The sequence below is a fragment of the Talpa occidentalis genome, unplaced genomic scaffold (assembly GCF_014898055.3).
Source record: "Talpa occidentalis isolate TD23 unplaced genomic scaffold, MPIMG_talOcc4v2.1 talOcc4.8, whole genome shotgun sequence".
Taxonomy (NCBI): Eukaryota; Metazoa; Chordata; class Mammalia; order Eulipotyphla; family Talpidae; genus Talpa; species Talpa occidentalis.
The window spans coordinates 67,955,785-67,981,552 of NW_023605194.1; positions in this window are offsets into that span (position 1 = coordinate 67,955,785).

A 25,768-nucleotide genomic window follows, 5' to 3' on the forward strand; every position below is an offset into this window, starting at 1 on the left:
GATACCACCTGACACCTATGTAATTGGCCCCTAAGTACCCAAGAAACCATGAGCAGATTAAGAAACCACAATATATATATGCATTGGAATACTACTCAGCTATACAAAAGATGAACTCCTGCATGTGCAACAACATTGATGGACTTGGAGTGGGTTATGCTAAATGAAATAAATCTAAAAGAGAATGACAAAATCTGGATTTCACTGTTGGAACAGATAAAAGCAAACTGAAACAAACCCTAGAAATCTCACTGTGAAATTGAGGCTACTGAAAGGGGGGGCATAGAATAAAGTGGGGAGGTTCTCAGAGGACAGTAGTGGAGGTCGATGGGGACTTTGGGGGTGGATGTGGTGTGGTAACATACACCTGAAGCGGTGTGAATCAGTACCTCTGAGTCATATACAGTGTCGTATATTAATGTTACCCCAGTAAAAAAAAATGCAATACTGGGCCTCCCTGATGGCACAGGTGGTTGAGCACAGCACTGTGAGCACAGTGGTTGAGCACAGCGTCTGCAGCATGGGTTCAATCTCGGCCAGCCTGGGAGATACCCACATGGTGTGGGAGACCTCTCCTGTCTCGCCTGCTGCTTCCCTCAGCAGTGTATTTCAGTCTGTCTGCCTGTTCTGTTCCCTGCTCTATCTCTGGTAAATACTCTCACCTTCCTACATTTGGCCTGTACCCTGGTTCTTATAAATAAATAAATCTATTTTTAAAAGGCAATACTATAAATTTTATTAAACTAAAAAAAAAGTAAATAAAATATTTTAGGTTTTTTTTTTTTTAAAAAAAGAATATTTCTTTAGTGTAGCAAGATACACATGGCCTGCTAGGACACCCAAGAAGTCAGACCCCATTACACTCTCTCCCACTAGTTTTCACCTGAGCCCAGAACATAGCCGACTTTTCTAACATCAATTTCCTCACCTGCCTCAAGGGTGGTGTAGAGGTGGCTTTGTTCTTGATGCTAGCCAGAGAAGGTGATTCACTACATACTTTGACACCTTAGACATTCACTCTCCTCATGAGTCCCAGTTGAGAAAGCTGCTAGGGCACTTCAAGAGCATCCATTTTAATGTTTATTCTGCAGTAAGGTTTTAACTGTGATGACAAATTACCTAGAAAAACATTGAAGACATTTCCATAAGGGACTTAATAAATCATTAGAACCCTTTTAAAAAAAATGATATACATCTTTCATCAGTGCTATAACTGAAGTGATAAAGGAATTCCTATATATAATTTTCTTTGACTTTACAAAGTCCCTTGAAAGAAAGATTATCTGAAATTTAGTATATAAACTGAAGAGTGGTTTGAGGAATTCTGGGGCGGAGAGGGCAGTACCCTATCAGGGGCTGAGAACTCCCTACACAGTACACCCTACCTCCTACTGCCTACACCCTACACCCTACACCTTGCCCTATGTGCTTCTTCCATTTGTCTGTTCTTGAACATGTTGCCTTAATGACTCAAGTAACAACCTAGCTCTTACTTGGCAAAGAGCGTGAATGTTGCCCATGGATTCTGGCAATAGAAGTTAAAGAAGATGATGAGCAGAGGCATGCTGGGTGGGGGCTTGGTTCCACTGGCATCTTACAGTGGGAATGTGATGCCATTATCTGGGCAACTTGAATTCACATGGTGCAGGTCTAGCCTTTGTTCATGATTAAGACTGATTGTAGGCTGAGCTGACTCAGATGCCACAGTCTGAGTTTTTGCGTATATGTCATTGATCTGTGTGTTTCATAGAATAACAGAAAAAGAAAGTGTGTGTTCATTTTATTCTTTAGATCAGCACAATGGAAAATGAATTTTTAAACAAGGAGTATGGATTTAAAGTTCATCTGAGAGAGATGGAGGACAGCAAGTGAAATTCCACCGTGAAACTAATACACCTCTTCTCCTCGCAGCAAAATTCCACCAATTGATGGAAAGAAGCAGCAAGGAAAGTCACAAAGAGAGCAGAAGTTGGAATCAACAATCTGAAGTAAGTCCACATAAATTTTTGGATACATTTTACTACAGAAATTATTTAACCTTTAATGACTTTGCCATAATCTTTTTGTGAAAATGTGTAATTCTGCAACTTGTACTCATTTATTTTTATTTTGCAGATGTATGTCAAACCAGTGTGAAAACTACTAATCATTGTAAGACAAAACTAGAGCAAACACAACAAAGCAAAAACAGACAATTATTAATCAGAGACATACTGCAGGGGTGGAGGAGGGGTAGGAATTAGAGGGAGGGAGGGAGGGAGGGAGGGAGGAGCACAGGGGACTGTGGTGATGGGGCACGGGTGCATTGAAGAAAGAAATTCTGTGGAGACTACACCTGAGGGGGTGGAGGGAAGCAAATATTGTTTAAAAATGAACAATGATATAAAACATAAAAATAATAAAAATAAAAAAGCAAAACTAGTACTGTATATTTTTGTAAATTTTATGCATATTCCCAAGATACTGATTGTTGTTGGATATGGCAGTTTAGAATCTTAATACTATTTGCCTATAGATAGAACTTGATAATGTCCTGTAGTCTTGACAGAACCTGTGTGGCCTGAAAAGCCTAAAGCACTTGCGCCCCAACCTTTAATTGAAAGCTCACTGACCCCAGGAGGACTGTTCATCCTGACATTGAATTAAGCAGGAGCTGTGTGGGGCTTTGAGCCAATTAACACAGGCTTACATGCTGGGCTACTCGGGGGACTGCTGAGTGACGAGGTCTGCAGAAGCTCCAGCCAAAGAGGGGCAGAGGGGGATGGTGCTGGGATGATCCCATGGCAGGGGCCAGCTGCTCAGCTCAGGAGGGCTGGGGCAGTGGGCAGCACATGGGGTAAAATTTAGTGTGCATTTGTGGTTTTTCATAACATCTCTTGGCAATTAGTATAGAATTTATTTTATAAAATTATCTCTTCTACAGCAAGCATTCTTTATTTTTTTTTTAAGATTTATTTATTTATTTATACAAGCACTGGGTACAGTCAGAAGCACGGGAGGGTGAGAGAATTCACCAGAGCCAGAGCAGGGAACAGAACAGGCAGACCGATGAAATACACTGCTGAGGGGAGCAGCAGGAGAGGTCTGCGCGCCATGAGGGACCCTTCCTGATGGCCAGGCATCGAACGGGCACTGCAGAGGCTGCAGGCATCTTTGCAGCCCAGTGCTCAACCACTGCGCCACCAGGGGAGGCCCTACAGCAAGCATTCTTAATGGGAAAAAAGCCAAACAACTTTCCTGTGAAGAGTACACTCTTACCACAGCAATACGTTCACAGAAGTCTTACTTGTGCTGTGTCCAGAGAGAGAGAGAGAGAGTAAAAGGGCTAGAAAGAGCAGACAATATGGTGAATATGTACAAAGCCAAAATAATTGCTAATTAGTTAAAAACACAAAACTCAATTGTAGTTCTACATACCTTCAGCAGGTATTTCTAAGTAAAACTTTAAAAATAGAAAAATTTGCAATGGCATCAAAAAACATCAAACCCATGAATAAATTTAATGGTGTGTGTGAAACTCTAAAATAAGAGTAAACTCTAAAAGTAAGAAGGGGGCCTCCCTGGTGGTGCAGCTGTTGGGCACAGCGCTGTGGGACAGTCTGCAGCCTCTGCAGCAGGAGTTTGATCACCTTGCTGGCCTGGAAGCTGCACACATTGCACAGCAGACCTCTCCTGTCTTGCCCACTGCTCCCCTCAGCAGTGTACTTCAGTGAGTTTGCCTGTTCTGTTCCCCACTCTGTCTCTGGTGAATCCTCTCACCCCAACACCTCTAGCCTGTACCCCAGTTCTTGTACACATAAATAGATTTTAAAAAAATAAAGAAAATTAAGAAGGCCCGAGTAAAGCAGTATCAAGTATATGACCAGAATATTCATCGTTAAAATGTCATTAACATCACCCCTTTGACTCTATAGATTCAGTGTAATCCCAGTCAAAAGCCTGCACATGGACAGTATCCAAAATACATTAGGCGGATAAAGTGTGTATAAAGGAGTATCCAGTGTTGTCCCTTCAATGGGGAGGTGTCATGTGTCTTTGTCCATCTGCACAGATGTGCTCATTCTGCCCTTCACTCCACTTCATGCAGACCTGCACATTCTCTCTGAGAGATGGAGAGGTACCCAAAACATAATAAAAATGGTTCTCTTTGCAGGGAGAGGGGATCAGGATGAAGACCTCTGTACACCGTGGATAAATCTTTTTAATAAACTTATAGTCTTGACACTGAAACTATATGTTTATGAAATTATAATTACCATTCAATGTTTTCAAAAATACCACCAATTCAAAGGAAACCTGCACTCCTATGTTTATTGCAGCACTATTAACAATAGCTAAGATATGTAAACAGGCTAATTCCAAAAAACACATGAATGGTTTAAGAAGAAATATATATATATATATATATATATACACACACACATACACACATACATACATATATGTATGTACCTATATACTATACACAAATATATATATTTGTAAATATACAACATGCAAAATGTGTATATGTGTGTATGTATACATCATAATTGTATGTGTATATATACATATAATTGTATGGGGACTATAACCATGTATATATGCATAAATATACACATATACATGTATATATATACACATACATGGTATATATGTATATATATACACATGTATATATATACACACATATGTATATGTGTATACACATAACATGTATATGTGCATATATATATACATACATGTATATATACACACATATGCACAGTAATACTAGGCAGCAATTAATCAGATAAACTTGAGCCATTTGGGGCAATTGGAAGGAGCTAGAAGGGATGATGCTAAGAGGAATAAGGGAGCAAAAGATAAATATTGGATGGTAACACTTATATGTGGATATAGAGAAAGTAAATAAGGGGTCAGGAAAAAGATGAAACTTGCAAGTTGTCCATATTGCTGAGGTGCCAGCTGGAGATGGGGAGGAAGATGGGAACAAATTGGGGAAAGAGCTCAAGGGACTATGCAGATTGATCTCTGGGGTGATGGGGTGGGAGAGGCTCACAAAGGAAAAAAGGGAGAAAGCACAAATACACAGAATCATAAATGAAAGAGGAGAAATCACAACGGACACAGCAGAAATCAAAAGAATAATCAGTAACTACTATGAACAGTTATATGGAAACAAGTTCAACAATCTAGAGGAGATGGACAAATTCCTACAACTCTACAATCACCCAAAGCTAGATAAAGAAGAAATAGAACACCTAAACAGACCAATTACAAGCAGCGAAATTGAAATGGTAATTAAAAACCTCCCCAAAAACAAAAGCCCAGGACCTGATGGATTTACAAATGAATTCTACCAAACATTCAGAGACGAATTAGTGCCTATCCTTCACAAACTCTTCCAAAAAATTGAGAAGGAAGGGACAATACCAAACACGTTCTATGAAGCCAATATTACACTAATACCAAAACCGAATAAGGACAACACAAAAAAGGAAAACTATAGGCCAATCTCCCTAATGAACACTGATGCAAAAATCCTCAATAAAATTTTAGCTATCAGAATCCAACAATGTATCCATAAGATAATTCACCACGACCAAGTTGGATTCATTCCAGGGGCACAAGGATGGTTTAACATCCGAAAATCAATCAACGTTATCCAACACATCAACAAAAAGAAATATAAAAACCATATGATAATATCAATAGATGCTGAGAAAGCTTTCGACAAAGTGCAACACCCATTCATGATAAAAGCCCTTGAAATTCTTGGGATACAAGGAACATACCTCAACATCATAAAGGCCATCTATGACAAGCCAACAGCCAGTATCATTCTCAATGGTGAAAAGCTGAAAGCAATTCCATTAAGATCTGGAACAAGACAAGGATGTCCACTCTCACCACTGCTTTTCAATATAATACTGGAAGTCCTAGCCAGAGCAATAAGACAAGAGAAAGACATCCAAGGAATCCAAATAGGAAAAGAAGAAGTCAAACTATCACTATTTGCAGATGATATGATAATATACATAGAGAACCCCAAAATCTCCACAGAAAAACTAATTCAACTCATCAATCAATTCAGTAAAGTGGCAGGATACAAAATCAACACGCAAAAGTCAGTAGCCTTCCTATACACAAACAATAAATCTGAAGAAGAAGAAATCAAAAAAACCACCCCTTTTATTATCGAAACAAAAAAAATCAAATATTTGGGAATAAATCTAACAAAAGAGGTAAAGGACCTATACAAAGAAAACTATAAAACACTGTTAAAAGAAATAGAAGAAGACACAAAGAAATGGAAAGACATCCCCTGCTCATGGATTGGAAGAATAAACATTATTAAAATGGCCATCCTCCCAAAAGCAATATACAGATTCAATGCTATTCCAATCAAAATCTCAATGGCATTCTTCAAAGAAATAGAACAATTATTGATGAAATTCATATGGAATCACCAAAAACCCTGAATAGCCAAAGCTCTACTGAAAAAAAAAGAAGGAAATGGAGGCATCACACTCCCAGACTTCACACTATACTACAAAGCCATAATCATCAAAACTGCATGGTATTGGAACAAGAACAGACATACAGACCAATGGAATCGAATAGAAAATCCAGAAATAAACCCACAGATTTATGGTCAACTAATCTTTGACAAAGGAGCAAAGACTATGCATTGGAGCAAAGAAAGTTTGTTCAATAAATGGTGCTGGGAAAACTGGGTCGCTACATGCAAAAGAATGAAGCTTGACCACTACCTCACACCATACACAAAAATCAACTCAAAATGGATTAAAGAACTAGACATAAGACCTGAAACCATAAAATACATAGAAGGAAATATAGGCGAAACACTACGGGATTTGCACATCAAAGACATCTTTACAGACTCATCACCCAAAGCAGTGATAGTGAAGAGAAAGATAAACAGCTGGGACTACATCAAATTAAAGAGCTTCTGCACAGCAAAAGAGACAATAACAAAAACAAAGAGAAACCCCACCAACTGGGAGAACATTTTTGCACCCAACACTAATGATAAAGGACTGATCACAAAAATCTGCAAAGAGCTGATGAGACTCAGCAACAACAAAGAAAATAATCCAGTCAAAAAATGGGCAGAAGAGCTAAAAAGAACTTCTCTGAAGAGGAAATGAAAATGGCCAACAGACATATGAAAAAATGTTCAACATCACTTGTAATCAGGGAAATGCAAATCAAAACTACCATGAGATACCATCTCACACCAGTGAGAATGGCACATATTAAAAAAACTAGCAACAACAAATGTTGGCGAGGATGTGGAGAAAAAGGAACTCTTGTGCACTGTTGGTGGGAGTGCAAACTGGTCCAACCACTATGGAGAGCTGTGTGGAGATTTCTGGACCTACTAAACATAGAGCTTCCATATGATCCAGCAATTCCACTCCTAGGTATTTACCCAAAGGACACAGAAACATCAATTCCAAAGAGCACCTGCACCCCTATGTTTATAGCAGCACTGTTTACAATAGCTAAGCTTTGGAAACAACCCAAATGCCCAAAAATAGATGACTGGATCAAGAAGATGTGGTACATATATACCATGGAATATTACTCAGCATTCAAAAAAGATAAACACATGCAATTTGCAGCAACATGGATGGCACTGGAAGGGATCATGCTCAGCGAAATAAGCCAAAAAGAAAAAGAAAAATACCGGATGGTCTCACTCATAGCAGGAATCTAGAAAACTTAAATAAGGACCAGGAAAATGAATATAAGAAAGTGAAAATCAAAATCAACAAAAAAACTATGAACCAGAGACACTTTTTGGGGGGTGGGGGGCGGAGGGGAAGGATTGGGGTCAGAATGGGGCGTTTGCAATTGTATGGGGAATATAAAAATAAAATTTAATATTTAAAAAAAAAAAAAAATAAAATTTAAATTAGAAATAAATAAAATTAAATGTTTTTAAAATACAAAAATAACCCCACACAATTAAACATATGAAGTTAATTGTGTCTTGACTACACTTGGGAAACATTCAAGCGACATCAACTCAGTAATGAGATTGTATGTTCCTGGTGGGATTGATCCTGGGCCTGAAAGGGAAGGCCCTGACTCAGACTGTTTCATGTAGTGACATTGTTAGAAAAATATTATTATTATTATTATGAAAATTATAAATATAGATAGAACAATGACAGAACAATGGAGTAATTATTGAAATGGGTTAACCAAGATTTCATCCTGAGAAAGAAATTCAAAGCAATTAAATGAAACTTATAATTCTAAATTGGAAAAGTTTTTCATCATCGTGTATGAATTCAATGATGTGTTTACAGTTAAAAATGTGTTTTTTGGGGGCCTCCCTGGTGGCACAAAGGGTTAAGCATTGCACTGTGAAGCAATCCACAGGCTCTGCAGCATGGATTCAATCCCAGCCTGCCAGGGAGAAACTCATGGCGAGGCAGTTCTCTCCTGTCTCGCCCGCTGCTCCCCTTAGCATTGTATTTTAGTCAGTCTACCTGTTCTGTTCCCCACTCTGTCTCTTGTGGATCCAATCACCCCCACATCTCTGACATGTACCCCAGCTCTTGTAAGCACAAATAAATCTTAAAAAAAAATTAAGAAAAAAAGTTTTTCTTTTTCTTTCTGGCTTATTTCACTGAGCATGATCCCTTCCAGCTCCATCCATGTTGCTGCAAATTGCATGAGTTTATCTTTTTTGATTGCTGAGTAATATTCCATTGTGTATATGTACCACATCTTCTTGATCCAGCCATCTGTTTTTGGACATTTCGGTTGTTTCCATAGCTCACCTATTGGAAATAGTGCTGCAATAAATATAGGGAAAATACCAGATGGTCTCACTCATAGCAGGAATTTAGAAAACCTAAATAAGGGACCAGGAAAAAGACTAATTACAATAAAGTAAAAATCAAAATCAACAAGCAACCATAAATCAGAGACACACTATGAGGGGGAGGGGAGGGAGAAGGGAGTAGGATAAAAACAAGAGTTGTGGGAATTGTATGGGGACTATAACCAAGATGAAAATGTATACATTTAAAATAATGTTTGGTGATCTTTTGTAACTTCACAATTTCTAAAAGATATACGATATATAAATGTTATTGCAATTTCCATATTAATTTGATTAAGACATAGGAATAGCAAGAAGCAATATGGGAAGATCATCTACCTGTATGTTCTGTATTTATGTAGTAGCCAACATTTTGTTATTGAACTTTCCAAAATTTACATATTTCTATAATACATACTTTTTTTCTGGAGTTGTGTGGGGATGAAAACCAATCAAGTACCATTAAATTTGATACTTGCAAATAGTAAGAATAATAATGAAAACAATGTTTTAAAAAAGAGTTTAAAAAACTAAAAAATATATATTGCATATATAATATATATTTATAACATATTATATATATATATATATATATATATATATAAAAATTCAGGAGTTTGGTTCCAAAAATATTATATGAAATGTTATTATATGTGGAGGGAAATGATATTAGGCAAAAATATATGAAATTGAGAAAATACTGAAAAAAATCAATAAAAAATTCTTGATGGGAAACAAAATCAGTTAATCTTGAATTCGAATAAGTGAGAAACACTCAGAGTCAGAATGAAAGAGGAGTCATGGCAACTGATACCACACAAGTCAGAAGATAATCACTAGAGTAATCTCAGTAACCTGGATATCATGGAAGGGATGGGGAGAGTCCTGAAGATATAAAACAGACCCAACTGAGTTATGAAAAAATAGAACGACCTATAATTTGAAAGGAGATCACACAGGTAAAGGAAACTTCCCAGACATGTGCAAGAAAAGTCTAGAAATAAATGACTCTCTTGTGAATCCAACTCAATGTGTGAATTGTTCTAAACACTTCTCTCCCTCAACCTCTTCCAAAGCGCTGAGGGGACCTGCCCTGACTGACTAATGAGGCAGCATCATCCTCACACCAAAGCCAAAGAACATGCCCCCCATACACACTCACACACACAATAAGTAGATATCCTTTGTGGTGAATAGTGAATATGGCTTCTGATGTAACAAATTTCTGGTGTTTCTCCCTCTTTCCCAAAACTTAATGTTGTATTAGAAGCGTGTCTTGGCAGCCCTGCCATCTTTGTTGATGTGAACAAGACAAATGTTATTTTTGCAGTTTCCCCAAATACTCTTTAAAATGTCACAATTTTGGTAATTTTAAGAACCAATGATATTTATAAGAGTTTACAAAATTTGCCTAGTTGTACTCTAATTCAATTTTGGATCATTTAAATCTCGTTTCTGTCCTTGAACTGAAAGAATCTTAGCTCTGGTAGATCATTCACATATAATGTGTGCTACATATTTATCATTCTTCAAGTTTAGGCTATAACTGAATTTAAATATATATTGCATTATTCCTCCAATATTCATACTAATAGCACTAATGATAATATTCATTTAGAAACTTGCTTTTTTGTTTCATATGTTTTTCTAAAAATTCATCAAATGCTATAAAGTATATTTGAGGGTCCTACATTTCATATAGTTATATTCTTGTAAAAACTGTGTAAATGCATTTTTGTGTGTTTATAGAAGGATACAGATATAGATAAGATATTGAAGGATATGGATAAATTATAGAAGGAAATGAAAATAGGAAATGATATAGCACATCTTAAAAGATTGTAAGGAAGGGAAGATTCTGAGGAGTTTTAAACTTCAGTTGATGCTAAACCAAAAAAGTCTAAATTTCAATAAATGAGAAGGAAGAAATTTCATAGAGTTGAAGAGGGAAAGGAAAGGAATAAAGAACATAAGACAGGAAGGGAGGAGGGAGAAAGGAAGGGGAGTAGAAAGGAAGGAGATGAAGAGAAGGAGGGAGGGAAAATTGTGCATATTTATATTTAATTTCTGACTGAGGATTGTAAACCAAAGAGCAATTTTTCTTTCTATTCATCCCAATTTTGAGAGCCTCCCACACAATTAAGGCTGATAATTGATGTCTACAGCATTCTGTATTGCCTAACAGGTCAGTGAAAATTTAGCTTCCACTTTTCATTTATTTTGATCTTACATGTCTGTGCTCATAAATCAATAAATTCTTCAATGGTGGTACTGTTCAAAAAGAAGAAAATATCTTTGTTTATTTTGAAAGCACTCTGAATACCTGTGGTGGTATTTCTTTATCCTCTTTGGAAATTAATGAAGGGTTCCTTTCCTCCCCAAATGATGGTCATGTAATGCGGAGCCTGAGAAAATGATCGATATCTTATCGAAATTAAATCTTTTTTTCTTTATGATGAAACTTCATTTGGTGAATTTTCAAATATGGTAGTGACTTTATTGTTCTGAAGGTTGTGGAGAAACCTGAAAACATTGGATGAATAACTCAACATTCAAAGAAAATTGTCCAGTGGGATGTTTAAGATGCTGTTAGGATGAAGACAGTGATTCCTATAGCTCCCGGGAGAAACCACCAAGATCTTCAGTGGGTGCATGAAATACTGAGAGTACTGAACATGAATACCCTCTACACTATGATTTTCTTTCTACACATGCAAACAGGAGTTAAAGCTTCATTTATAAAGGAAGCACAGTAAGAGTGATAAATAATACTAATTTTAAAAGGTTTAACAATGTGCTGTAAGAAAAGGTACACGAATGTGATCTCTCTCAAAACATCTTATTGTATTTGTAGTTTTCAATTGACTCAGTTAATTGACACTTCAGCAAACAAAGCTACTATTATGTTGGGGATGGGGGGTGTGGTCCCCTGTACTCTGTAGCTAGAGTCCTTGATGCATTTGTAACAAGTAGTCGCAAAAGTAACATAATTTTCAGTTACTCTGTAATACTTCTTAAATCAGTATCAGATATCTATAATCTTATAAGGAAGTAATGAGAGTTTTCTATTTTATTCCCTAAGAAGTCTTATGAAAATTGTTTTACATAGTCTGAATATATGGCAAGAGTTTATTCCACTTTCATTTTTATTTATTTTTTCTTTTTAAGATTTTTATTTATTTATTTACACAAGAACAGGGGTACACGCCAGATTCATGGGAGGGTGAGAGGATTCACCAGAGACAGAACGGGGAACAGAACAGGCAGACTGACTGAAATACACTGCTGAGGGGAGCAGCGGGCTAGACAGGAGAGGTCTGCTATGGCATGTGGGACCCTCGCTGGCCAGCCAGGATCAAACCGGCGCTGCAGAGGCTGCGGACAGCTTCACAGTGCTGCGCCCAACTGCCTGCACCACCAGGGGAGGCCCTATTCCACTTTTAAATCACAGAGGTGCCACATGGTAATTTATTTTTCTTCAATGCATGTGCAAATTAACACATTGAAACACTTGTTCAATAGACATTTATGGTGTGTGCACCTATAAGCCAACATTTGGGAAAACTAAAGTAGTTCTTTCCATTGTAGAAACTCATGACCTAGCAGAAATATTTCAGTCAGCGTGCTCTGTCAGAGGTGACATTTTCTTATTTGGGATGCTACCAGACATTATTTCATAGACTCAAAATTTACATACAGGTTTAATTATGCTTTAGTAAATCAGTTAATAGGGAAGAGTTGGCTAAATCGCAATGGCTGTCGGGATGTACCACTGTGAAAATCATTTTATTTGCAAAGGAGAAATCCCTTATCTAATAGGAAAGACTAGGTTTGTCCCTCTATTTTCTCCCATTATAAACTCATCATCTTTTTTTTTTTAATAATAAATTTTATTTTTATATTCCCCATACAATTGTAACCCCCCCATTCTGACCCCAATCCCTCCCCTCCCGCCCCTCACCCCCCAAAAAGTGTCTCTGGTTCATAGTTTTTTGTTGATTTTGATATTCTCTTTCTTATAGTTATTCATTTTCCTGGTCCCTTATTTAAGTTTTCTAGATTCCTGCTATGAGTGAGACCATCCGGTATTTTTCTTTTTCTTTTTGGCTTATTTCACTGAGCATGATCCCTTCCAGCGCCATCCATGTTGCTGCAAATTGCATGTGTTTATCTTTTTTGAATGCTGAGTAATATTCCATGGTGTATATGTACCACATCTTCTTGATCCAGTCATCTATTTTTGGGCATTTGGGCTGTTTCCAAAGCTTAGCTATTGTAAACAGTGCTGCTATAAACATAGGGGTGCAGGTGTTCTTTGGAATTGATGTTTCTGTGTCCTTTGGGTAAATCCCTAGGAGTGGAATTGCTGGATCATATGGAAGCTCTATGTTTAGTAGGTCCAGAAATCTCCACACAGCTCTCCATAGTGGTTGGACCAGTTTGCACTCCCACCAACAGTGCAGAAGAGTTCCTTTTTCTCCACATCCTCGCCAACATTTGTTGTTGCTAGTTTTTTTAATATGTGCCATTCTCACTGGTGTAAGATGGTATCTCATGGTAGTTTTGATTTGCATTTCCCTGATTACAAGTGATGTTGAACATTTTTTCATATGCCTGTTGGCCATTTGCATTTCCTCTTCAGAGAAGTTTCTTTTTAGCTCTTCTGCCCATTTTTTGACGGGATTATTTTCTTTGTTGTTTTTGAGTCTCATCAGCTCTTTGCAGATTTTTGTGATCAGTCCTTTATCATTAGTGTTGTGTGCAAAAATGTTCTCCCAGTTGGTGGGGTTTCTCTTTGTTTTTGTTATTGTCTCTTTTGCTGTGCAGAAGCTCTTTAATTTGATGTAGTCCCAGCTGTTTATCTTTGCCTTCACTATCACTGCTTTGGGTGATGTGTCTGTAAAGATGTCTTTGATGTGCAAATCACATAGTTAAACTCATCATCTTTATCTTCACAAAAAATTCCAAAGATGCACAGGGTTATGACATGAATGAATATATCTTCATTTGGTATTTATCTCTTATTTTTCATAAAGTGTTTCAAGAATTATGTTTATTTATTTTTCTTGGATATTAATGAGAATTTAATGATCACAAAAATAAAAAAGCATGCCTATAGATACAAATAGTGTGTACATATGATGCTCATCCATGGTAAAGTGTCACAGACATGACACAAAATCAATATGTTTATGTAAACGATAAATTCCCTGAGGACCTAAGAAACTGTTAGTGAGCAATGTCATGACTCCTGGATTCCCTTAATATTTTATTCTCTGAAAAAGTAGTGAGCACACAGAGCTAATTTAGGAAGAATTTTAGTTTGTTTCTTTGAGCAATAGCAAACAAAACAAATTTATACATAGGAAAAAATTTAGATTGGATTATTTCCCCAAGTTTTTGGAGCATAAAGTTCACACAAATTAATATCCTACCTTTTCACACGGGCATTACCATAATGTCATTTTCTAATTCCTCTTAAATTATGACATTATGAGAATGATAGGGCTACATGATGCCTGAGCTCTAAAATGGCTACAGTTAGATATTCATTTTCTCAACATAAATTATGACATGTGTAGATTAGAATTGTTTTTAGAGTCCTGGGAGCAATCACTGTTTCCCAAAATTGGCTCCTGACGGAAAGAAGAATTTTGAAATTGAGAGACTCTAAGCAACAGGATAAGAGAGCCGGGTCATGCTCCCTGTGTGGTCAGCATAAGGGCAGTCTTTCTTCTCTTCTGCTTGCACCTGTGCTATGGCCTGTCCCAGCCTCACCTTTAACCATCAGGAGTACCTGTGTGTTCCATATTCTGGTGCACTTGACCCTCAAGGGGCTTCTCTCCAGGCAGGTTCCCCCCAGGAGCTGTATTTCCCTTTTCCCTGGAAGCCAGATGGTTACACCTGCTGAAAAGTTTTAAAAATTTGCATTTCTGTAAAGAAAAACAATCATTCGGAAAAATCCATTTAAGAAAAGGAAAGTGCTGAGACTGATATCATCCTGACAGTTACATGTCTATGAAATATCAACACAGGGCATTTTAAATGATAAACTGCCTGCCTGATGACAGATCTAAGGATTAATAAGCTTTTATTTCAAATAGACCTAAAATTAAGAAAGTACAGAAAATGGTTTTGTAAGACACATTACTTGGGCCTCCCTGGTGACACAAGGGGTTAAGATGCAACCTGCAGCAAGAGTTCGATCCCTGGGCAGGGAGATACCCCCATGGCACAGCAGACCCTCCTGCCTCACCCACTGCTCCTCTCAGCAGTCTATTTCAGTCAATCTGCCTGTTCTGTTCACACTCTGTCTCTGGTGAATCCTCTCACCTCTAATACCTCTGGCCTGTACCCCAATCCTTGTGTGCATAAATAAATAAATCTTTAAAAAAAAAGACACAAGATTTAATAGAGTTTTTAGAGCAGATAGTACAATCTATTCATTTAGTGAGTCCTTTCCTTGGGGATTCATCACACTAACTAAAATCAGTATGAGATTTTGTAATAGGCTATTACAGGTGTGTCATCAACTTGTTGCAAACAATGTTGCCAAAGTCTCCAAGTCTGAGAGCAATTAAATGGCCAAATACCTGACATCCTACCACTAGAACAGCGATGTCTAGGCAGGAGCTGCTACAAGAGTATGGTTCCCAATGCAGTAAAACACCAAGGTGATTCCATTTATTGCCTTTTCTAGGTAGCTGAGTTGATGTAACAGAGAGACAGTCCCTCTGGGAACACAGCAAGTCTCTCCACTTTAGCCACATCATACCTGAAGGCAGCTGGAAGTCTTGTGCCCACCTGAGGTTGGGCAGCATCTGCAATCAGGTAAGAAGGTAAAGCTGAGTCAGGTGGCAGAGCTGCAGGGGAGAACAGGCTGCTCCCAGGAACAGGAAAATCCTGTCTCCTCACCCTGGCCCCTCAATCTCCCTGCTGCCCCCACTACTTGGCCAGTAGAGCCAAGGGAGGTTTGATGAGAAACCAGCTATCTGGGTGGACCAGCAGCAGTGAATGCTTCTGAAGCTCTGCTCTCCACGCAGACCCACACCTGAAACCTTGTGCACTATTAGGGGACAGCTAACACATTGTAGCCTCAAAAACCCAGTCTGCAGGCTCGTCAACAAACCAAGTGCCACCAAGATGACCTGCAGCATGGCTTACACTTAGACTTGGAGACAGTGGGGCTCATCTATGTGCCAATTGACAGTCGGGTGCATAAAGAATGCATGAAATTGTGTGTGTGTGTGTGTGTGTGTGTGTGTGTGTGTGCTCAGGCATGGAATGAGGGTCTTTTGTCAACAGCCTCATCCCCTTGCACTCCTGACTGGCAGTCAAGTGTCACCTGTGTGTGCAACAGGCTGTGTCACACAGGTGTGTCAGTCCACTCAATTGGGTCACACAATGCATTGCTCAGAATGTGTCCCTGTCATGAAGTAATACATGATTGCAAATACACACGTGCAGGCACACACACACATACACACAAGGGAAATATTAGTTATCTCAGAAAAGATGAAAATCCTGTCCTTAGTGACCCTGAGGATTTTAGGCATAGTGGAATAATTCGGACAAAGTAAGACAAATACTGGAAGATATCACAATATGTGGAATATAAAATAAGAAACCCATTGAAAAAGAGATCATATTTGTGAATGCCAGAGGGGTTGTGTGAGAGGTAAGGAAAGGGTAGCCCAAAGATACAGACTTCCAGTTTGAAAGATAAAGAAGACCTGGAGTGTCATATGCATTGTGATAACCATCTTTTTTCCTGTATATTTGAAAGCTGGTAAGGGAGTAGATCTCAAAAGTTTTAATTAAAAAGAAACAGAATTAGAGGGGCGGAGCAACATGGCGGCGAGGAGACGCTGCGAGTAAGATCTCCCATTAAAAAAAGTTAATAGGGAGGAAAAGCGGCAGGTCCCAGTGAGAACTGGGACACGGAAGATAAACGGGTGACTCCAGCAAACTACCCGAAGAAGAAAGTGGCCATAAAAGAGGACTAGAAGGGAGGGAAGCGCAGAACCCTGCTCCCCTCCCCCGCCCACAGAGGCGGCACTCTCCGACCGGCAGAGAGGAGGAAAACAACAAACCAAAACGGCCCACAAGAACAAACGACGCAGCAAGCGGGACTGTGAGTGGAAAGGAACTATTGCAGCCACCACACCCCGTGAACGGGAGCTGAGGCGAACCCTGCAGGATCCGCCGCGGCGGTGAGCGAACGGCTCCGGGCGCCATTAGAGAAGAACAAAGACGCCGGGAGACGAGCACAGCCCGGGCTGCCCTGCCGGTAAGCTTGCGCGGAAAGGGGCGCGCTTGAAAAGCAAGTGCAGACCGGGATCGCGGCTGCCCAGGTCCCCGCGCCTGCGACCTAGGCTTGGGAGACGACCTAGGCTTGCGGGGAGATGCGCGGAGGTCCTCACTGAGGTGAAGGTTCCTCCCTGAGTAAGCAGGAACCAGGCGCCCAGGCAGGGGAGCGGTGCAAAAGGCGCCATTCCCGCGCCACTGAACTGGGCTACAGCCCACGTCCTGGAACTGAGGGCTTTGGAACTGAGACCCGGGGCACGAAATTAGGGGCGTGGGTTCCCCACGACGGTGGGGCACAAGGCAGACACAGCACCCCAAAGCCATTGAGGTGTACCCTACCATCCCCGCTCTGCTCCCTGTCCCACGGGGTGGAAAATCAGCTCCCCAAGGGCTCTAGGAGAGATCTCTGGCGCCACCTAGCGACTTGAAGCCAGCACAGGCTCCTGAAGGAGCTAGTGGCCAGCTGGGGAGTTAGCCCACACCGGGCCCCTTCCGAACAAGTAGTCTGAGCCCACAGGGAGAGCGACCACCCACAGCCGGGGCAGACCAGGCGCGCAGAAGAGTGTGCCTGAGACTGGATGCGCAGGGAGTGTGTCCCACATCACCATTTTAGAACAGGGACATTTCTTCAGTAAAGACTACCTGCACAAGGCTTCCTCAGGAGCCAGAGGTGAGCAGGGGAAGTTCGCCCACGCCAGACCCCCTCTGGCCTGCAGTCCAAGCCCAGAGGGGGAACAGGAACCCACCGCTGGGGCAGACCAGGCGCACAGGGGAGTGTGTCCCCACATCGGCATTTTAGGACAGGGACCTTTCTCCAATAAAGACTGCTTGAAACTGACAGATGACTCCTGGAGGAACCAGAGGGGAGCAGAGAAGCCCACCCAAGATGCCGGCCAGTCCCAACAACACAGTGTCCCAACGCATACGGCAAATTAGAAAACAGACAGTAGGGAGGAGAAGAACCACACGCAACCTAGCAACTCTCCAGAGAAAAAGCACACCACAAAAAGAAAACCAGCCCCCAGATTGCAACGACAGTAACTTGGAAGAACTTCTGAGCCTTCCAGAAAGAGAATTTAAAATTGCCGTGATTAAAAAACTGACAGAAGTCATAAAGGAAAACAATGATAAGGGAAAAATAATCAACGATCAGAAGAATGAAATTGAGTCCCTAAAGAGGGAAGTAAAAGAAATGCAGGAGATCAAAGAATTAGTGGAAGAACTAAAGAATTCTGGGAAAAGCAATGAAAGCAGAATTGATGAAATGGAAGAACGAATAAGTGCTCTTGAAGACACAGAAATAAAAAGAACCAAAACAGAAAAGGAAAGAGAAGTACGAAGGAAAAAGAATGAAGAAAGACTTTGGGAACTATCTGACTCCAAGAGGAAAGGAAATATAAGAGTTATAGGAATACCAGAAGGAGAGGAGAGAGAAGTAGGAACAGAGAAAATATTCAAAGAGATAATTGAAGAGAACTTCCCAAATGTGAAGAAGGAGCTGAAAATTGATATACAAGAAGCAAGAAGAACACCAAACTTCCACGACGAAAGAAAAAATACAGCAAGACACATAATAGTAAAGCTCCCTAGAATCCAGGACAAGGAAAAAATAATGAAACTGGCAAGAGGGAAGAAACAGATAACATTCAAAGGAAAGCCAATCAGGCTGACATCAGACTTCTCCGAAGAAACACTACGGGCAAGGAGAGAGTGGAGGGACATAGTCAACAGACTCCAAGAAAACAGATGCCAACCAAGAATACTCTATCCCGCAAAGCTCTCCTTCCACTTTGAAGAAAGAATATGGACCTTCCCAGACAAACAGAAACTCCGGAATTTCATTGCAACTAAACCCCCACTCCAAAAAATACTACAAGGAGTCCTAAAGCCAGAACCTCAGAGGGACGAATAACAATGAAAGAAGGCCAAAAAAAAAAAGTTATTAAAAGAATAAATAAATAAAATCAAAGGAAAGACAAACACAATGGCAAATACAGATGTTAACATATCAATATTAACTCTAGATGTAAATGGACTAAACTCTTCAATAAAAAGACACAGAGTTGCAGCCTGGATTAAGAAACAAAACCCACCTTTTGCTGTCTCCAGGAAACACATTTAGCTACAAAAGATAAAAATAGGCTCAAAGTTAAAGGATGGAAAACAATCCTACAAGCAAATGGACCAAAAAAGAAAGCAGGAACAGCTATACTTATATCAGATAAAACAGATTTCAAACTCAAAAAGATGAAAAGAGACCCCAATGGTCACTACATTATGATCAAGGGGACAATACTTCAAGAAGAAATAACACTCATTAACATATACTCACCAAACGAAGGAGCACCAAAATATATCAGACAACTGTTGTCCTCTCTGAAAACAGACATCAGAGAAAACACATACGTAGTGGGAGACTTCAACACACCACTATCAACAATGGATAGATCAACAAGACAAAAAATAAGTAAAGAAACCAAAGCTCTAAATAAGGACCTAGAGCAATTGGGCTTAACAGACATCTATAGAACACTAAACCCAAAAAAACGGAGTACACATTTTTCTCAAGCGCACACGGATCATTCTCCAGGATCGATCACATACTGGGGCACAAGACAAACATCAACAGATACACCAAGATTGAAATCATATCAACCATCTTTTCTGACCATGAAGGCATCAAACTAGAAATAAACCATAAAAAGAAGGCAAGGAACTTTCCTACCTCATGGAGATTAAAAACCACACTACTGGAAGACCACTGGACTAATGAGGAGATGAAAGAAGAAATTAAAAAATTTTTTGAATTGAACGACAAGGAGGACACCAATATCCTAAATGTATGGGATGCAGCAAAAGCAGTAATAAGAGGAAAATATATAGCAATAGAAGCTCACATCAAGAAACAAGAAAGAACTCAAAGAAACAACCTAATCTCGAAGCTCAAAGATCTAGAAAAAGAACAACAAAAAAACCCCAAAACCAGTAGAAGAAAAGAAATAATAAAAACCAAAGCAGAAATAAATGAAATTGAAACTAAAAAAACAATCCAAAAGATCAATGAAACCAAAAGCTGGTTCTTTGAAAAAATCAATAAAATAGACAAACCCCTAGCCAGGCTCACAAAGGAAAAAAGGGAGAAAGCACAAATAAACAGGATCATCAATGAAAGAGGAGAAATCACAACGGACACAGCAGAAATCAAAAGAATAATCAGTAACTACTATGAACAGTTATATGGAAACAAGTTTAACAATCTAGAGGAGATGGACAAATTCCTACAACTCTACAATCACCCAAAGCTAGATAAAGAAGAAATAGAACACCTAAACAGACCAATTACAATTAGCGAAATTGAAATGGTAATCAAAAACCTCCCCAAAAACAAAAGCCCAGGACCTGATGGATTTACAAATGAATTCTACCAAACATTCAGAGGCGAATTAGTGCCTATCCTTCACAAACTCTTCCAAAAAATTGAGAAGGAAGGGACAATACCAAACACGTTCTATGAAGCCAACATTACACTAATACCAAAACCGAACAAGGACAACACAAAAAAGGAAAACTATAGGCCAATCTCCCTAATGAACACTGATGCAAAAATTCTCAATAAAATGTTAGCCATCAGAATCCAACAATGTATCCATAAGATAATTCACCACGACCAAGTAGGATTCATTCCAGGGGCACAAGGATGGTTTAATATCCGAAAATCAATCAACGTTATCCAACACATCAACAAAAAGAAATATAAAAACCATATGATAATATCAATAGATGCTGAGAAAGCTTTCGACAAAGTGCAACACCCATTCATGATAAAAGCCCTTGAAATTCTTGGGATACAAGGAACATACCTCAACATCATAAAGGCCATCTATGACAAGCCAACAGCCAGTATCATTCTCAATGGTGAAAAGCTGAAAGCAATTCCATTAAGATCTGGAACAAGACAAGGATGTCCACTCTCACCACTGCTTTTCAATATAATACTGGAAGTCCTAGCCAGGGCAATAAGACAAGAGAAAGACATCCAAGGAATCCAAATAGGAAAAGAAGAAGTCAAACTATCACTATTTGCAGACGATATGATATTATACATAGAGAACCCCAAAAACTCCACAGAAAAGCTAATCCAACTCATCAATCAGTTCAGTAAAGTGGCAGGATACAAAATCAACACACAAAAGTCAGTAGCCTTCCTATACACAAACAATAAATCTGAAGAAGAAGAAATCAAAAAAACCATCCCTTTTGTTATTGAAACAAAAAAAATCAAATATTTGGGAATAAATCTAACAAAAGAGGTAAAGGACCTATACAAAGAAAACTATAAAACACTGTTAAAAGAAATAGAAGAATACACAAAGAAATGGAGAGACATCCCCTGCTCGTGGATTGGAAGAATAAACATTATTAAAATGGCCATTCTTCCAAAAGCAATATACAGATTCAATGCTATTCCAATCAAAATTTCAATGTCATTCTTCAAAGAAATAGAACAATTATTGATGAAATTCATATGGAATCACAAAAAACCCCGAATAGCCAAAGCTCTCCTGAAAAAAAAAAGAAGGGAATGGAGGCATTACACTCCCAGACTTCAAACTATACTACAAAGCCATAATCATCAAAACTGCATGGTATTGGAACAAGAACAGACATACAGACCAATGGAATCGAATAGAAAATCCAGAATAAACCCACAGATTTATGGTCAACTAATCTTTGACAAAGGAGCAAAGACTATGCATTGGAGCAAAGAAAGTTTGTTCAATAAATGGTGATGGGAAAACTGGGTCGCTACATGCAAAAGAATGAAGCTTGACCACTACCTCACACCATACACAAAAATCAACTCAAAATGGATTAAAGAACTAGACATAAGACCTGAAACCATAAATATATAGAAGGAAATATAGGCGAATCACTACGCGATTTGCACATCAAAGACATCTTTACAGACACATCACCCAAAGCAGTGATAGTGAAGGCAAAGATAAACAGCTGGGACTACATCAAATTAAAGAGCTTCTGCACAGCAAAAGAGACAATAACAAAAACAAAGAGAAACCCCACCAACTGGGAGAACATTTTTGCACCCAACACTAATGATAAGGGACTGATCACAAAAATCTGCACAGAGCTGATGAGACTCAACAACAACAAAGAAAATAATCCAGTCAAAAAATGGGCAGAAGAGCTAAAAAGAAACTTCTCTGAAGAGGAAATGCAAATGGCCAACAGGCATATGAAAAAATGTTCAACATCACTTGCCATCAGGGAAATGCAAATCAAAACTACCATGAGATACCATCTTACACCAGTGAGAATGGCACATATTAAAAAAACTAGCAACAACAAATGCTGGCAAGGGTGTGGAGAAAAAGGAACTCTTCTCCACTGTTGGTGGGAGTGCAAACTGGTCCAACCACTGTGGAGAGCTGTGTGGAGATTTCTGGACCTACTAAACATAGAGCTTCCATATGATCCAGCAATTCCACTCCTAGGTATTTACCCAAAGGACACAGAAACATCAATTCCAAAGAACACCTGCACCCCTATGTTTATAGCAGCACTGTTTACAATAGCTAAGCTTTGGATACAACCCAAATGCCCAAAAATAGATGACTGGATCAAGAAGATGTGGTACATATATACCATGGAATATTATTCAGCATTCAAAAAAGATAAACACATGCAATTTGCAGCAACATGGATGGCGCTGGAAGGGATCATGCTCAGCGAAATAAGCCAAAAAGAAAAAGAAAAATACCGGATGGTCTCACTCATAGCAGGAATCTAGAAAACTTAAATAAGGGACCAGGAAAATGAATAACTATAAGAAAGTGAAAATCAAAATCAACAAAAAACTATGAACCAGAGACACTTTTTGGGGGGCGGGGGCGGGAGGGGAGGGATTGGGGTCAGAATGGGGGGGCTGCAATTGTATGGGGAATATAACAATAAAACTTATTATTATAAAAAAAAAAAAAGAAAAAAGAAAAAAAAAGAAAAAGAAACAGAATTATAATGATATGGTGATAGATGTAAATGGAACCTACCATGACAATCATTTTATATATCTAAATATAAATATATAGATAGATAGATATACATATACATATACATATATAGATATGGTCTATGTATACACACCAAAAGATTGCATAGTGTTAATACCATTTATAGTACAATAAAACTGGAATTAAGAAGCCCAACGTGGGCCTCCCTGGTGGTGTTAGGTGTTGAGCAAAGCGCTGTGAAGCTGTCTGCAGCCTCTGAAGTACAAGTTCAATCCCCAGCCAGGAAACTACCCACATGGCACAGCAGACTTCTCCTGACTTGCCCGCTGCTCCCCTCAGCAGTGTACTTGGGTCTATCTACCTGTTCTGTTCCCCTCTCTGTCTCTGGTGAATCGTCTCACCTCCTGTGGCGCTAGCCTGTACCCCAGTTCTTGTAATCATAAATAAATAAATCTTTAAAAAAAAACACCTCAAAGTTTGGTTCTGAATAGGAAGTGGCAGAGAGTCTGCTTCTGTGGGTACCTGGAGCTGCTCTGACAGATGGAACACAGTCTGTCATCTGGAGTGTGGAGATTCTGTGCAGGGGTGGGAGTGCTTGGAAAGTGACCACATGAGAAGGATCCAATATGTTTGAAAAATGACTGTGCTTCCATTCATTATGTAATACATGGAAAGAAAAAAGGCAACACAATAGATGCTATTGTACTTGAAAGTTTTATATAATGTCACACATCTTCCAGCTCTGTTTCTAAAATTGTCTGAGTATAAACTTCATAGCTAATCTGGAATGGAAACAGAATTCACTTATTGGTGGTTTTAGAAAATTAAGGGTTTGGACAAACCTGTTTTCTCTCTTTGTCCCACATTTTATATTAACTCGGGATCATGGCCACATATGCAGAATGGTATATGCACATATGAACATTTTCCTCATGAGTTCTGTAAATCAACACAGTCTGCCTTTTAATGCAAGTTCTATTAATAGATAACTTAGAAGAAATCAAGGGAGTATCAATATTAGAGTATGTTTGACTCATTCAATCTTGAGTGAATGAAGCCTGCTGCACCTCCCCCTGCAGTGACCCTCAGGGCTAATGGCTGTTGCCATGGTCCCTGAGGTCCGGCGTGGGCAAGGAACCGTGCGCGCAGGGGGAGAACAGCAAACTCCCTAAGATGCAGAGAAGCCGAATGCCTGCCAAGAGATAATGACCACCAGAAGCCGCCACAGAGATGATTAAAAGAAATGCTGACCACCTGGAACCTTATCTCGCTTTCTCAAGGCCCACAAACTTTATTCTGCTACAACTGTCTCTCTAAAATCTTTCCTTTTTCTGGTCATTGATTGCTAATTAAAAAACATATGTAATTTAATAATTAGGCTAATGCAAATGAAACATTACTAAACACTGTGTTATGATAAAATTGTTAGTTTAATAATTTTTCTATTATGTGCTTAACTTTAGTACCTTTGATATTAACTGCATTATAATATAAATTCACCCATGACAATTAATTATGAGTAAACATAAGTAGGTGGTAGTAGTAGTAGTAATTAGTACAAGAATATAGAAAGAGTTAATAGCCTGTCTACTTAGGAATGTGGCTAGGTCCAGATGTATTTTGGACATAAATCACTGCCCTGTCAATGATAAGCTAAACCTATGAGCAAGCTGATTTCTTTGATGTTCACCAATCCTATGCCTTTAGAAAAAACATATATACTGGCCACTAACAAAAATAAAGTTGCACTCAGATTTACACTCTCTCTTGAAGTGTGTCTGTTTGTCATTTCTTTAACCGAATCCCTGACCACCCTGCGCAGTCTCTCAACCCTGAGACGGCCTCATCGTCTACTGCTGTGCTGGTCCGCGGCAGAAGCTAATGGAGAGACTTGGGACATTTGACAGTAAAAATTTCTATAAAGTGATTTAACTGCTAAAGATTTTATTCTCAATTAATTTAAATCACTCAGGCCAATGTTCTTTTACATGTCCATAGTCTTTACATTTTTCTTCATTGACCTGAACAAATATTTACTAATGTTGTATTCAATGTAAATTTTCCATTTATTTGTTTTTTTTTAAAAGATTTATTTATTTGTTTGTTTGTTTGTTTATACAAGCACTGGGTACAGTCAGAAGCGCGGGAGGGTGAGAGAATTCACCCGAGCCAGAGTGGGGAGCAGAGCAGGCAGAAGGACCGAAGTACACTGCTGAGGGGAGCAGGGGCGGCAGGAGAGATCTGCGCGCCATGTGGGACCCTCCTCCGGTGGCCGGGAGCAGCCGGGGATCGAACTGGCGCTGCAGAGGCTGCGGGCAGCTTCACAACCCAGCGCTCAACCGCTGCGCCACCACAGAGGCCCTATTTGTTTATTTTCTATTAAAAAGAGAGAGGAGTCTGTTTTTATGCATAGGACACTTGTAAGTACAGTACTTCATAAGTTAATTTGCCCTCTGAAAATCTGTTTTCAATTTTGTCTTTGTGGTCCAAATGACAATGATGTAGTCACAGATGATTTTTTGGGCTCCTGGTTAGAAATGGACAATGCAATATTCTAAAACTACAAATATTTTGCTTTCAAATTTTC